At 38.5% G+C, this 13,707-nt stretch overlaps 1 long non-coding RNA gene across 1 annotated transcript in view; it reads right to left on the bottom strand.

The window, feature by feature from the left end:
• Positions 1-13,707, bottom strand: part of LOC122796019 — a 387,432-nt gene that overhangs the window by 162,346 nt on the left and 211,379 nt on the right. Inside the window, exon 2 of the long non-coding RNA XR_006363888.1 lies at positions 7,500-7,576. This is a non-coding gene — a long non-coding RNA (uncharacterized LOC122796019). The remainder of the gene's footprint in view (positions 1-7,499; positions 7,577-13,707) is intronic.

The raw sequence follows: 13,707 nt of genomic DNA on the forward strand, positions 1-13,707 counted from the left end.
AGCTTGCTGACGAATCAAAAAAAAAAAAACTGAAAAAACACTTTAGATTTGCATGGTGGCATCAGTGAACTGTGCGGGATGTCCACAAGGTGCCAAACCAGATGAGAAAGCAATGGTTATAGCAACCCGTGCCTGCTGGATGGCGGCCCTCATTTGCGGGTAGGTAATAGGGGGCTCCCCATGGCCACAGGTTTTGCAGGTGCCTAACATTGGATATGGGCCTGTGCATCACATTGGCATACAGGCTCCTACACACACACACATACACACACACACACACACACACACACACACACACACACACACTCACTTAGATGAATGGAACAGCATATTTTTTTCCTCCCCCTGAGATGACAGAATATCCATGAAGTCTCTTCTTAATCTTGTACTTGACCTTGTAAATCATGAATCTTTATAGTTAGTCAATAATGAATTAATTGGTTCATAGATGATTACTAGGATAACAAGCCAAGATGGGGGGGGGGGCTTTTCAAGCCTAACCATGCTTCTCAAAGGTGAGAATCACACCCTGTACCTTGTATCTGTAAGGCAAGCAGCTTAGTCATTATGCCAACCCCCAAATACAGAATGCAAGATGGCCCCATTGCCTCTCACATGCTAAGTGACCGCTCTACAATTTGAGTTAATTCCCCTTAGTCACATTAGAATGTCATTCTTATTGTTTATAAAGGGCATCGTAATGCTAGACCTGTTACTCTACTAACTCTGTGGCTGGATGGGTTAATGCATTGGTGATGAGTACAAGTAATTTAAAACTGTCCGTGATTTTACAGAATGCGCTTGATGTTGTCTCTTATATGTACCCTGTCCCTTGTAACTTGTGGGCCTTTGCATTCAGTGAATAATGCCAGACATTAGAGTTTTATACTTCTTATAATGCATAAAATATATTACAGCACAAGCATTCTACAGTTAACATGGAGAATTAAGACTCTGGTTTATCAAGCTGTTTTCTGTGCCAACGGTGCAAAATTTGAATCTCCCCCTTTTATTTTAACTTGTTTTTTTTTCTGTAAGAATTGTGATAATATAAGAGCATCTCTGGTTTCCAATAGTGGTGCAGAGATAATACTTCTCCCTTTTTACTTTAATTTGTTCTAAAGACTTAATGTAATATGTAAGAGTATCTGTGGTGTCTATGCCCCACATCTTTTGTGCTGCAAAATTTATTTTACAAACCTTTTTAAGTGGCTCGAGGGCATTATATAAATACTATCCCTGAGGTCTAGTGGTCTCCCTACCACACATCTTTCATGCTGCAAAACTTGTTCTCTAATCTTTTTAACTCATTCAAGCCTATAACACCTTTTTTGCATACTTCCAGGTAACACCCATAGAGCCTAATGGCTCCTAGACCTCTTTTGGGCCTGGCTTCTTTTAACTAGGTAACTTATCAGATAATAACAGATATCATTGGAAATCCCAAGGAGGAATTTACAAAAGAATACTAAGATTGTTAATATATGATGTCCTGCAGTAAAGAAATGAATCACTGTTTTCCACTTAGTATTCATATTTTCATATTTATTTCATATTTTCATAACTGAGAAATATACACGATATTGAGGGGTATGATGTGAAATGCCATGGTGTGTGAGAGAAATTGTCAATTTACATCACACTATACCGAAGACACTGCCACTTGTTTGTGAATAATTATGAAAATAAACAATATTTCCATATGTACTTAATACTTCAAAAACATGTGACTCACAAACGATTGCAATGCAGCAGGTGAAACTGTCACTGATATTTGCACACTAAGCTGCACATCTTGAGAGATATTCAACATTATATTGCTGATTATGCAATCAAGCATATGCTTTCATATTTCTGTAAATATCTCAATAATCAAGCATGCAGATTAGAATTTCTTGCTGTCATGTGAAAGCTTATGTCTGGCTAACAAAAGTGTTCTGATAACACATGTCTAGGTTGTATAGTTTTCAAGACATGACATTTTGTTTGTGAAAGTATAACAAAAAATAAAACTCTAGGTTTGTGAGCTTTATACTATGTTATAATATTTTTAGAAAGACTATGAATAAACTGACTGTTGTCATTATAAAGAATAATTGCTATTGATGATATTGCTATTTGTACAGTTTTAATAGCTTTAATTGTACACACAATATTTATATTTGTTTATGTAATGCTTTTTATGTTTAAAATACAGAAAATGCTCTGGAATGCAAGGATGGCTATAGGCTGCTAGAGGTGTGACATTCCACATCAAATAGGTGATAATGAGTTAAGTGACTTTAGGGCATGGTGTAATTTTGGATACGCTTACGCACACACACAAACACACACTGACACGCACATACACACACATGCACGCACCTGGGGCCACTCATCCAAATATCTGTCTATGTGTGTATGTGTATATATATATATATATATATATATATATATATATATATATGTGTGTGTGTGTGTATATACACACACACACACACACACACACACACACACACTCACATATAGAGCCACACACATACACACACATACCACCTACCACTATCATGCCCCTAAACTTCCTGGCACATATCTCTAATGTGATCTCATTCACGTCAAATGGTTACTGCTATTTTGCTTGCATTTTCATTGAATGTACAATAGGTTCATAGGTGTGTACTAGGCTAATGGCCCTGGGGCCTTTACAAGCCTAGCCATATGATTACCCTGGCATAGTGCCAGCTGACCTTAGATCCCAGTGCCTCTGTTGAGTAGAGTCACTGGTGTTATCCCCAGGGTGAATTTTCTATTTCTGATCCACTCATCAAGATTTCTCTTGAAGAGGGTCAGCGAGGTGCTCTGCTTGACATGTATGGAAAGTCTGTTCCATAGCATGGGCAGTCTCTGGGTTATAAACCTGTCCCTCCAGCATATTCTGTTAATTGTGGTAATGAGATTGGGGTCTCTGAAGTGTGTGATGCGGAGGGATTGGGATTTCTTTAGATGTAGCATTTCTAACAGAACTGGGTCAGACATGGCTTTGTAAGTCAAGCAGAGATTGCGTCTAGGTATGTGATATGAGACAGAGAATAGTTGGAGTTTTTTGAGTCTGTCCATATAGGTAGGACAAGTGTTTAAGGCCTAGGATCTTCTTTGTGAGGTACTTTTGCGGCCTCTCCAGTTGTTGCAGGTGTCTAGTGAGGTACATTCCAAATGGAGCATTATACTTGATGATTGGCCTAATGAGGGAAGATTAGAGGGAGACAACGACCTCTTTTTTCTTGGATGCAAAACCCTTAGTAATGAGATGTGCCACATAGAAGGACTTTCTGACCACAGTGGCAAGGTGGTGATCAAAGGCAGGTTGTTGTCAACCTGTGTTCCCAGATCTCTTATAACATTTTCTATGTTCAGTGGACTACCATCAATGTGGTAATTCATGGGATCCAGGTTTTTTTCCAAAGGGGATGATGACACATTTTTTGGCATTGAGCTTAAGGCCATGGTTCTGACACAGTCACTGGACACAGTGAGGCCATTCTGTAAGAATAGTATGCTATTCTGCTCAAAAGACATGACAAAACATTTTTGAAAGTATTAATTTGTTACCCTAATGAGTTTGCAGACTGGAGTCTAAGTAGAATGGTGTAATGATATACTGCTGTAAATGTTTTCAGAAAGCTTTCTTGTTGGCAATGGCAAAGAGGAGACTGGATAAATATGGCTTAAGAGCAGCACTGATATTTGTTTAGCACTGACTGCCAATTGTCATACCTTTTTTTAACATCCTGTGAATGAGTGCTGCTGCCCCAAATATTAAATGCTGCTTCTCCCAGCTGTGTTGGGGAAACACTGGGCTCCATTAATTGCTCTGCTGAGTGCTGCATTTATTCATGGTGTCTTTAATATCTTGTCTAGTGCTGTTCTGTCCTTTTGTGGCTTGACTGGGTATAAGTAGTCATTAAAAAATGATGGTTGCAAAGAAGTGTTTCTCAGCAGGCTGGATACAAAATATGTGTGGACTGGCCATAGTTTGTTGGTGCAGTTATAATACAAAAGCATGTGTGCTTCCCTGTCCCTGTTCCATTAATATTTGCTAGAGGTTGTGTGCTTTCTGTAGGATTTTCTAGCAAGAATTGGAAGGTGAGAAATCTGCACTCTTGTGTGTGTGCACACGTGTGTATATGTGTGCGTGTGTGTGTGTGCATGCATGCGTACATGCGTGCACGCATGTATTGGGCACAAACCAATGTGTGAGGAAGTGAAAGTTGCTTTGAAGCATACCATGTATGAATGTGTATATAATTAATATATATGTTTTTGCATGTACAAGTAAAGGTAAAGTATTTGTATTACTTGTATATTTAACAGATAATATTTATATTTTTAGGTGATTGTGCTATTATGTGATGATGCAAAACAGTTTTCTTGACAGCTGTCATCTACCCATTTATCTTTATTTTGCTTTTAGATGTATGTAGGCAAGAAAGTTTTATTTATGCTATGTTTCATAACAGCAATGGATGTTTCCAGTGCTAGCATTAGCACTCTTCAAGAAAAATCTAGATAAGTGGATGGGAAATAGGAAATACACTCGGGGATCACTTCTGTGGTTCTGCTCGACGGGCACAATAAAATAACTTTCTTGGGTGGCGTAAGCCAGGGAACCTTGTTGGCTAGGCTTATTTAGGCCCTTGGGCCGATAGCCTAGTACCTACCTATGAACCTATGAACCTATACAGTGCTCCTGCTGTAACTATTAACACCATGATCGTAATATTATGCAAATGTGGATTGTTTTTAATAGCAATTATAGACTTTCTGCAACCAAAACATTCTGTGGTTGTTTGTGTTATACTGTTAGTCAGGATCTTTCAGGATTATTATTATTATTAGTAGTAGTGGTATTATTACTACATAGAAGATTATGATTGGGTTCTAGGATCATAGGAAATGTAAGGCGGTACAGTCTTGCAACAATTTATGCCTTGCCAATGCCTTACCTTCTCTCTTGAGGAGAACCAGACCAGTCACTTCAGGGATGAATCTGTTAATGCCCATCCAATCATCCAGTTCCCATTTGTAGGAAGATAATGGGCTAGATCCCAAAAAAGAGAGCACAGTGCACCAAAGGAAGTCACTCGCGAACTAATGGTGGATGCAATTCCAAGAACCACCAACAGGGGTAATTGCAGATTCTGCTTTCACAAGTCAGATTATGAAACACAACAGGTATGCCCAATGACAATAAAATGCAACAGAGTAGTATGCCAACACTCTTATGAAAGCAATCGAGGCCGTAAGTGAGATTATACATATTGAGTAATATCTGACAATATACTATGCATTCTTGCTGATTAAAATTAATATTAAAAAGAAACAAATGCAAGCTGCAGTAAATGAACTTTACCAAACTGGGGTTCTACAAGCTGTATTGGAGGATGATCTGTAAATGCTTCTTAGGAGATAACCAGCAAGGAACCTAGCCAAGCTCCAGTTAAGCAAAATCTCTGACCAGAAGATAATTGATAGAAACAGATTAGATAGAGAAATGGTGCACATTGTGTGTAGGATATGTGCACCCCATATGTCCTCACACATTCTGTGGGGTAAGTCAGTCCCACTAAAAACAAAGTTGTGTTTGAGTCTGGGTACACTGAGCTCTGCAAAATTCCAATGGCATATGAGTGATGCTGAAGGGGTGTCCCAGACTGCTTTCAGTTGCATACTACAGCAGTTCCTGGCAGTTATGTGCCACAAAGTGGATGAATTTATCTACTTCCCAGAAACATCCAGGGAGTGTAGGACTGCCATGGAATTGATCTATGTCCTTGTCAACTTCCCCATGTTCTTGATGAAATAGACTGTTCCCACATACCATTAAAATCCCCAACATCAGATGACGCAGAGCATTACATCAACAGAAAAGGGTGACCATCACTCAATTATCAGGTAGAGTGCTCTGCTGATGGCCTCCTTATTAATTTGATGGCTACACATCCTAACAGTATCCATGATGCCACCATATGGTGGGAAAGTAATCTGTGGTCAGCTTTTGAAGAGGCTGACATCCCTAAGGGTCTCCTATTTAGTAAATATACATACACAGCATTAATGTACTCTGAACCACAACATAGTACTGTAAAGCAATGTCTCTAATTGTCTGTATGCTTTTTTAAACAGTTGACTGCAGTTATCCACTGCAGCCTTGGCTTATGACACCATTCAGAACCCCATTTAAGCCTGCTGAGGGTGCATTTAACAGAGGGCACACATCAACACAAAACACCATTGCACAAGTATTTTGGCATGCTGAAATTATGATTCAGATGTCTGTTCACATCTGGGGGGTGCACTGCAATCACTGAAAAGGGCTGCCCAAATGGTCACTATGTATATCTCATTCCACAATATAATCACATCTAAACACTGTGGCCTGCCAGCCCTAGGTGTGGGTGACCTACTCCAAAACCCCCAGATGTCTGACATGGAGCTATCAGAGCTGTCTAAGGATGAAAAGGGGGACACAGCAGTGAGTATTTCCAGGTATGGGTGACAGAGACTATGGCCATATATAGTAGCTCAGGTGACATGACAATGTCTGGCTCACAACTTTGAGCTATGGCATACCAAATGTAGACACATACACAGATAAACAAATGTTTACCCAGTGATGTCTCATGTCAGCACCACAGCTAGCAGCTACAGTTACATAAGGAATATTGAACATACCATACTAAAATGTGTTGTGAAACCAAAGATATACTTGTGTGCATAAAAAAAAAAAAAAAAAAAAAACAAATACATGTGGATGGTTATAGACAAATAAATGTAAATGGAGAAATGTAGGCCAGGTACACTGTCAGCTATGATCATACCTGCATGTGTATGGCACACATGTTGTGCATACCACAAAAAAATCAGTGGCCAGGGATGCAGTCCACAGTAGCATAACAAATGAAAGTCTACATAAGGGGGTGTATTGTAAGAGTCATATGTACAATGAATATTTCACACAAATTTAATTGTGTCTGGCATGAGGCTAATCTGTATATATCAGCTTTGATATTAACACTTGAGTAATTTCTTCCAACAAAGTCACATGTATGACAAGCAGCACACAAGTCATACAGGCCTGGATTGTAACACTGTAGAACACAACAGCATTCCACACATATATTCACAACAACTGAATTAATCATATACAGGTGTAATGTATTAAAATAATACACAGAAGACATGTATGTAGCAGCAGCCGTGAAACACTTAGCAGTGTATCAATGAGGTTGCAGTATGTACGGCTGTGTGTATATTTGTAGGTATGTAGGTATGCATGTAATGTCATAAATGACTAGTGCTGTAAACTACAGGTGCACATGGAAACTGCATGTGCAGGGTATGTCAAGGTAGATATATTGGCAGCACCAGATGTAACACAGGTGTACAATCTCAAGTATAGTTGTGCATGCAGTAATGGCATGTAATATTGAACTGTTCTAAGAAGAAAATATATGACTTACCCAATAGTATGTACATTGCAGATATGAACCCATGGTGGTGTATATCAAGTATGAATTGATAGGTGACATGGAAGTATCTGTAAAAAAAAACAATAACCAAGTGATAAGGCTTGAGCAAACAAAAACTACAAACCACAGAACACACAGACCAGCAGCAATCAGGGCTAATAAAGGACTATACCCAAATCGATAAGAAAGTAGTAAAACAAAACTCTACACTCGAATAATACAAAAACAAGTTTAATATTGAGCGCTTTCATTTTCATATCACATGAAACTTCTTCAGAATAACTTGCAAACTACAAACTACATTATATACTACATCAAACCCTCTCATTGGCTGAAACACATAAAAACATAAACGCTCTCATCGGTTGGCACATAAAATTCATTACAATACCCTCGCTATAGAAATTATTACTAATGAAATAATGGTTGTTAGCACATAAAAAACAAAAAGGATTATAAAATTGTATAAAAAAAGAAATAACCACATTACTATTTCAAACCTCTCATTTTCAGAGCTGGTACAATAGAACAATGGTCATTTAGACCAGGGTTAATAGAAGCATCCAGGCGTAATTGCCAAATAATTTCTCTGAACTCTAACATAACCCCCCCCCCCTTCATGAGGCTTAACTTGCTCCAGAATCCAAAATTTGTAATTAGCTTGACTGCATGTACTAATATGCCTAAATAAAATATTGGTCTCATTTTTCCTGTTAATATCATAAAGGTGCTCATATATCCTTTGTTTTAAGCACCGTTCAGTCTTACCTACATAGTATGAATAACAACATGTGCAGTAAGCTAAGTATATCACACCTTTTAAATAGCAGTTGTAATAACTAGTCATTGTAAAACTGTATTCAAACCTGGTAAACACAACTCAGTAACATTTGTAATAAAGGGACAATGTAGACAATTTTCACTTCTAAAAGTCCCCTTTCTATACCTATCATGAGAGGGGGTAGGCCCATACTCAAACACATTTTTTAAGTTAGCACCTGTCTTGAAACTAAATTTTAGTGGTTGATTAAACACCTTCAAACTATTTGGCATAGTAGAAAAAAGGTTTCAATATTTGGTAATAATGTCCTTAACCATATAAGTATCTTGGTTGAATTTAATAACAAAATAAGACTCTTTATCACGTAAACCACTAGGAGGAACCAACTGTGTCCATCCATTGCCATTAAGGGATAAAATATTTGGGTTAAATACCATTGCATTTATCAATGGGGGTGTATTTTGTTCTCCATCCCGATAAAACCTCCTGTTTAATCAGGCCAATCAATGCTTTAGGGTACCCCCTAGCTATAAAAACATTTTCAATACATTTTAATTCATTAATAAAATCATCTCTTTGTGAAGTCATTTGAGCAGCTCGAACCATCTCTCCTTAACAATACTTTTCTTCTGAAAATAATGATGGTTGCTATGTGCAAATAAGAGTTAGAAAAATGTTATTTCCTAAATATTCTAGATACAAACTTTGATTAATAACATCCTTTGTGATTTGAACATCCAAATAATGAATTTCCATCAAACCTACTTGGTGATTAAAAGTAAAAAAATCAGTAGTTTCACTAATATAATCTAAAATTATCAGTAGTATCCACAAGCCCCTGCCACACCAAAAAGATATCATCCAAAAAAAATGGTAGTATGCTTTAATGTACTTGTAGTACTCAGAATTGAAAACGTAATGTTTTTCCGAGTAAAGTAACACAACATTAGCAAAAAACAGAGTTCACAAAGTGCCCATAGCTACCCTATCCAGCTGTTTATAGTACACACCCTGAAAATAGTTATTTTTAAAAATTATTTCCACATTTTCCATAATTAATCTAAAATCTTTGTGAGACAGAAATTCAAAATCAGTTAACATTTCCTTAAACCATAATAATCCCATATCATGTGGAATCACTGAAAAAAAATCCTTTACATTGATGGTAACAAAACTCAAATTACGGTCAAACTCCAATTTACCTAATTTTGTTAAAAAGTCCCAAGAACCCACCGAAATGTGCTCATATAAACCATAAAATGGTTTTAATTTGGTGTCTATGAAAACTACTAATGGTTGGGTCTTGGAACCAGCAGACGCTATGATGGGTCTTAAGGGGGGGGGGGGGTTGGCCACATCTGTATGTACTTTTGGAATCCCTTTTTGGGTTTTGCTGATAAGGGATTATCAGATTTTGGAATCTGACAATCCCTTATCAGCCTCAACAAAAAGTTGAGATCCCTCATCAAATCCTGTAAATATAGCTATGAAAGCAGAATTGCAGCAGATAGTAAAGACAATCACAAGGCCTTCTATAGTTATGTAAAGAATCTCCATGGCAACACCCAGATTTGCTCTAAGGTACTGCACAATGGTACCTCTTATACCGAGCCAACAGATATTGCCAATATACTGGCCGACAGATTCAGTGCCAACTCCCCCCCCCCCCAGGACCAATCACAATACCAGTAGATTGCCAGGCATCCAGGATTAATGCTGCACAGGTTAAAACAGCATCGTCCAAGGTCAAGAATACAACCTCTTTGGGACCTGACAATATCCCTGGATGTGTTCTACATGAACTACAGAGTGAACTGGCACTTTGTCCCTACTGAATGGTGCATTGTTATAGTCATCCCTCTCCACAAAGGAGGAACGACTACAGACTCTGGGAACTATCGCCTCATTAGCCTGACAAGTCTGATATGCAAAGCTATGGAATGCATCATCATGGACCTAATAAACAAGGATATAAGGAATCTCCAAACTCTGGATCCCACACAGTTTGGTTTTGTGAAGGATAGATCATGCCTGCTCAACTTGGTCGACTTGTTTGAGTCAGTCACCAGAGCTGTGGATGAAGGCAAGGTGGTTCATGTAGCCTACCTTGATGTGACCATGACCTTTGATATCATTCCCCAGTCAGGAATCATAGAAAAACTCAGTAAGCTAGGCATCAACCCCTATATCACTAGGTGGGTTGCAAACTGGTTCACAGATAGAACCCACAGTGTGAAAGTAGCTGACTCCAAGTCAGACTGCTGACCAGTCACGATTGTAGTCCCACAGGGATTGGACCTGGGTCCTCTCCTGTTTGGTATCTTCTTCTCAGAAGTCCAGCCCCACATGAAGGGACTCTGGCTGACAAAGTTTGCAGACGATTGCAAGTTGGGTGCCATTATTAACTCTCCAAGTGATGTTGACATCCTACAGAAAGGCCTCACTGAGACCTATGACTGGTGTCAGAACCATGGCCTTAAGCTCAATGCCAAAACATGTGCCATCATCCCCTTTGGGAAAAACCCAGTTCCCAAGAACTAACACATTGATGGTAGTCCACTGAACACAGAAGGCGTTATAAGAGATCTGGGAACACAGGTTGACAGCAACCTCTCTTTTGACCACCACACTGCCACTGTGGTCAGAAAGTCCTTCTATGTGGCACATCTCATTACTAAGAGTTTTGCATCCAGGAAGAAAGAGGGTATGTCTCCCTCTACTCTTCCCTCATTAGGCCAGTCGAGTACAATGCCCCATTTGGCATGCACCTCACTAGACACCTGCAACAACTGACGAGGCTGCAAAAGTACCTCACAAAGAGGATCCTAGGCCTTAAATGCTTGTCCGATATGGACAGACACAAAAAACTCCAACTATTCTCTGTCTCATATTGCCTACTTAGAGGTGATCTCTGCTTGACGTATAAAGCCATGTCTGACCCAGCTCTGTTAGAAATGCTACATCTAAAGAAATCACAATCCCTCCGCACCACATGCTCCAGAGACCTCAACCTCATTACCACAATCAACAGAACATGCTGGAGGGACAGGTTCATAACCCAGAGACTGCCAATGCTATAGAATAGACTTCCCATACATGTCAAACAGAGAACCTCACTGACCCTCTTCAAGAGAAATCTTGATGAGTGGATGGGAAATAGAAAATTCACCCTGGGGATCACTCCAGTGGCTCTACTCGACAGAGGCACTGAAAACTAAGGTCGGGTGGCATGATGCCAGGGTAATCCTATGAGCTAGGCTTGTAAAGGCTCCAGGGCCATTAGCCTAGTACACACCTATGATCCTATGAACCTATGAATGCCAAATATCCCAGGAATAACAGTTTTTTTTCACCATCAAATAGTTATACAATTGTTGGTTGATGGCAACCTGTAAAAGATTGTATTCCAAAATTAAATAAATCTTCCTATATGCTACACCAATCTCATTACAGGACACTTGAGAATATCTTCCTTTCATGTTCAATATCTCCAACATCTTACCTGTATAATTTCATTGTTCCATGATGACTACCCCTCCCCCCCTTATCAGGTATCATAATTCTTAACTCACTGTTCCTACTCAAATTATATAATATATTCCTTTCATCTTGCATCAAGTTACTTTTGTACTATCTTTTAATCTTAAAGGAACTTTTAACATCATTCTCCACTAGGGTTTCAAAATTATTTAGGATAGGTTGGAGCGGTGGGTTAAAAGTTTTATTTTTGGTAAGGGTCCTAGTGGGAATACCAGAGGGTGACTCGGCTAAAAGCTCTTCCAAATTCAACTTCCTAGTAAACATTGTAATGTCTAATAAAACTTCAGGCAAAATACCCTTCCTTGCAGGGACAAACTTAAACCCTTTTTCAAATAATATAAAGTGGGAACCATTTGGTTCCAAATCACTGTAGTTAAATATATGAAAGTTATCACAAATGTGTATGCAACCCACCTTCACTATTTTACCACCATAATTACTGTTCTCCTCCATATGGTCCTCAGTTAGGTTGCCCTCCTCCTGTTCCCCTGCCTTCTGTTGGAATTGTTGTAATTCCCCTGTGTTTCCTGCTGATTCAGGGTCACCTGGGCATACGAGGGTAGGGATGTTAAATTTTGAATTCTTTAAAGGGGCCCTCCCATCTCTAAAATCACAATCCCTAGAATTTTCATTTAAATCTTCCTTTACATTATTTGCTCCATTCCTTTTAGAACATTTACTGTTGCCCTTAGGTAGAAACATAGAATAAGCTCTATTTTAATTTAGACAGTTACTTTTCTTAATTTTATCAATGGCAATATCCACATCCTGAAAAGTAAGCAAGTATTTACTTTTGTATTCAGTTAGGGAAAATAACACATCCTCCTGAATACATTTATTAATGTCAAAAATTTTGTTATGCAAACTCTCCCAACATTCTGTTATTGTTGGAAATAATACCCCACATAATTGCTATTCCACTCTCATTCAAAATGTTAACAATGCCATTAAAAAAAGTCTGGTCCATCCAAGACATTGCTGGGAAGCTTATTAAGTCTTAATTCTCTTGGTACATGCTTACATGAAATACACTCTCTAAGGAACCAGTTGTCCAAAACCAAGGATTTGTATTTTAATAATTTGTCTTTAAGTTTATGACACATACCTTGGTAGGATGTAAAACTATCCATTTTTTTTCCTGTCATCAAGTTTAATATCTGTCCATGTCAACCATTCATGACTATCCAAAATCACATACTTTTCAGCTAATCCCTGCCTGGTAAAACTCATAGATCCTGGGACATTCAAAGTTGACATTCTATGTCCTGCAGGAATAGCCGAAGCTGAAGGGGATGCACGCCATAATTTCACCAACAGTTCCTCATTGAGAAACCAGAAATTATGTCACATCTACCTGCCTCACTTGAAAGCAAGGAACTGAAGCATCCAACTTGGAATTAGAGGAAGCATGGATTTCAGGTTGGGTGAACATCTGAACCAGTTTAGTTAGTTCTCCCAATAATGTAACATTACTTGAATTAGATAGGATATTACCTCAGACACTGGACTCCGCCATAATCACCAATTCCATGCACAAAAAATCAATAACCAAGTGATAAGGCTTGAGAAAACAAAAAACACAAACCACAGAATGCACAGCCTGGCAGCAATCAGGCTGTAGTGATAGTGTCTATAGAGAGGGTATTGTAATGAATTTTATGTGTCAACCAATGGGAGCTTTTATGTTTTTATGCGTTTCAGCCAATGAGAGGGTTTGATGTATTATATAATGTTCAATTTGTGGTTTGCAAGTTATTCTGAAGAAATTTCATGTGCTTTGGAAATTAAAGTGCTCAGTATCAAACTTGGTTTTAGATTATTCAAGTAGAAAACATCTGTAAAAGCAAGGTATAGCCATAACAATGTGAACACAGAACA

The sequence above is a fragment of the Protopterus annectens genome, chromosome 2.part2 (genome assembly GCF_019279795.1).
Source record: "Protopterus annectens isolate FY-2018-M chromosome 2.part2, PAN1.0, whole genome shotgun sequence".
Lineage (NCBI taxonomy): Eukaryota > Metazoa > Chordata > Ceratodontiformes > Protopteridae > Protopterus > Protopterus annectens.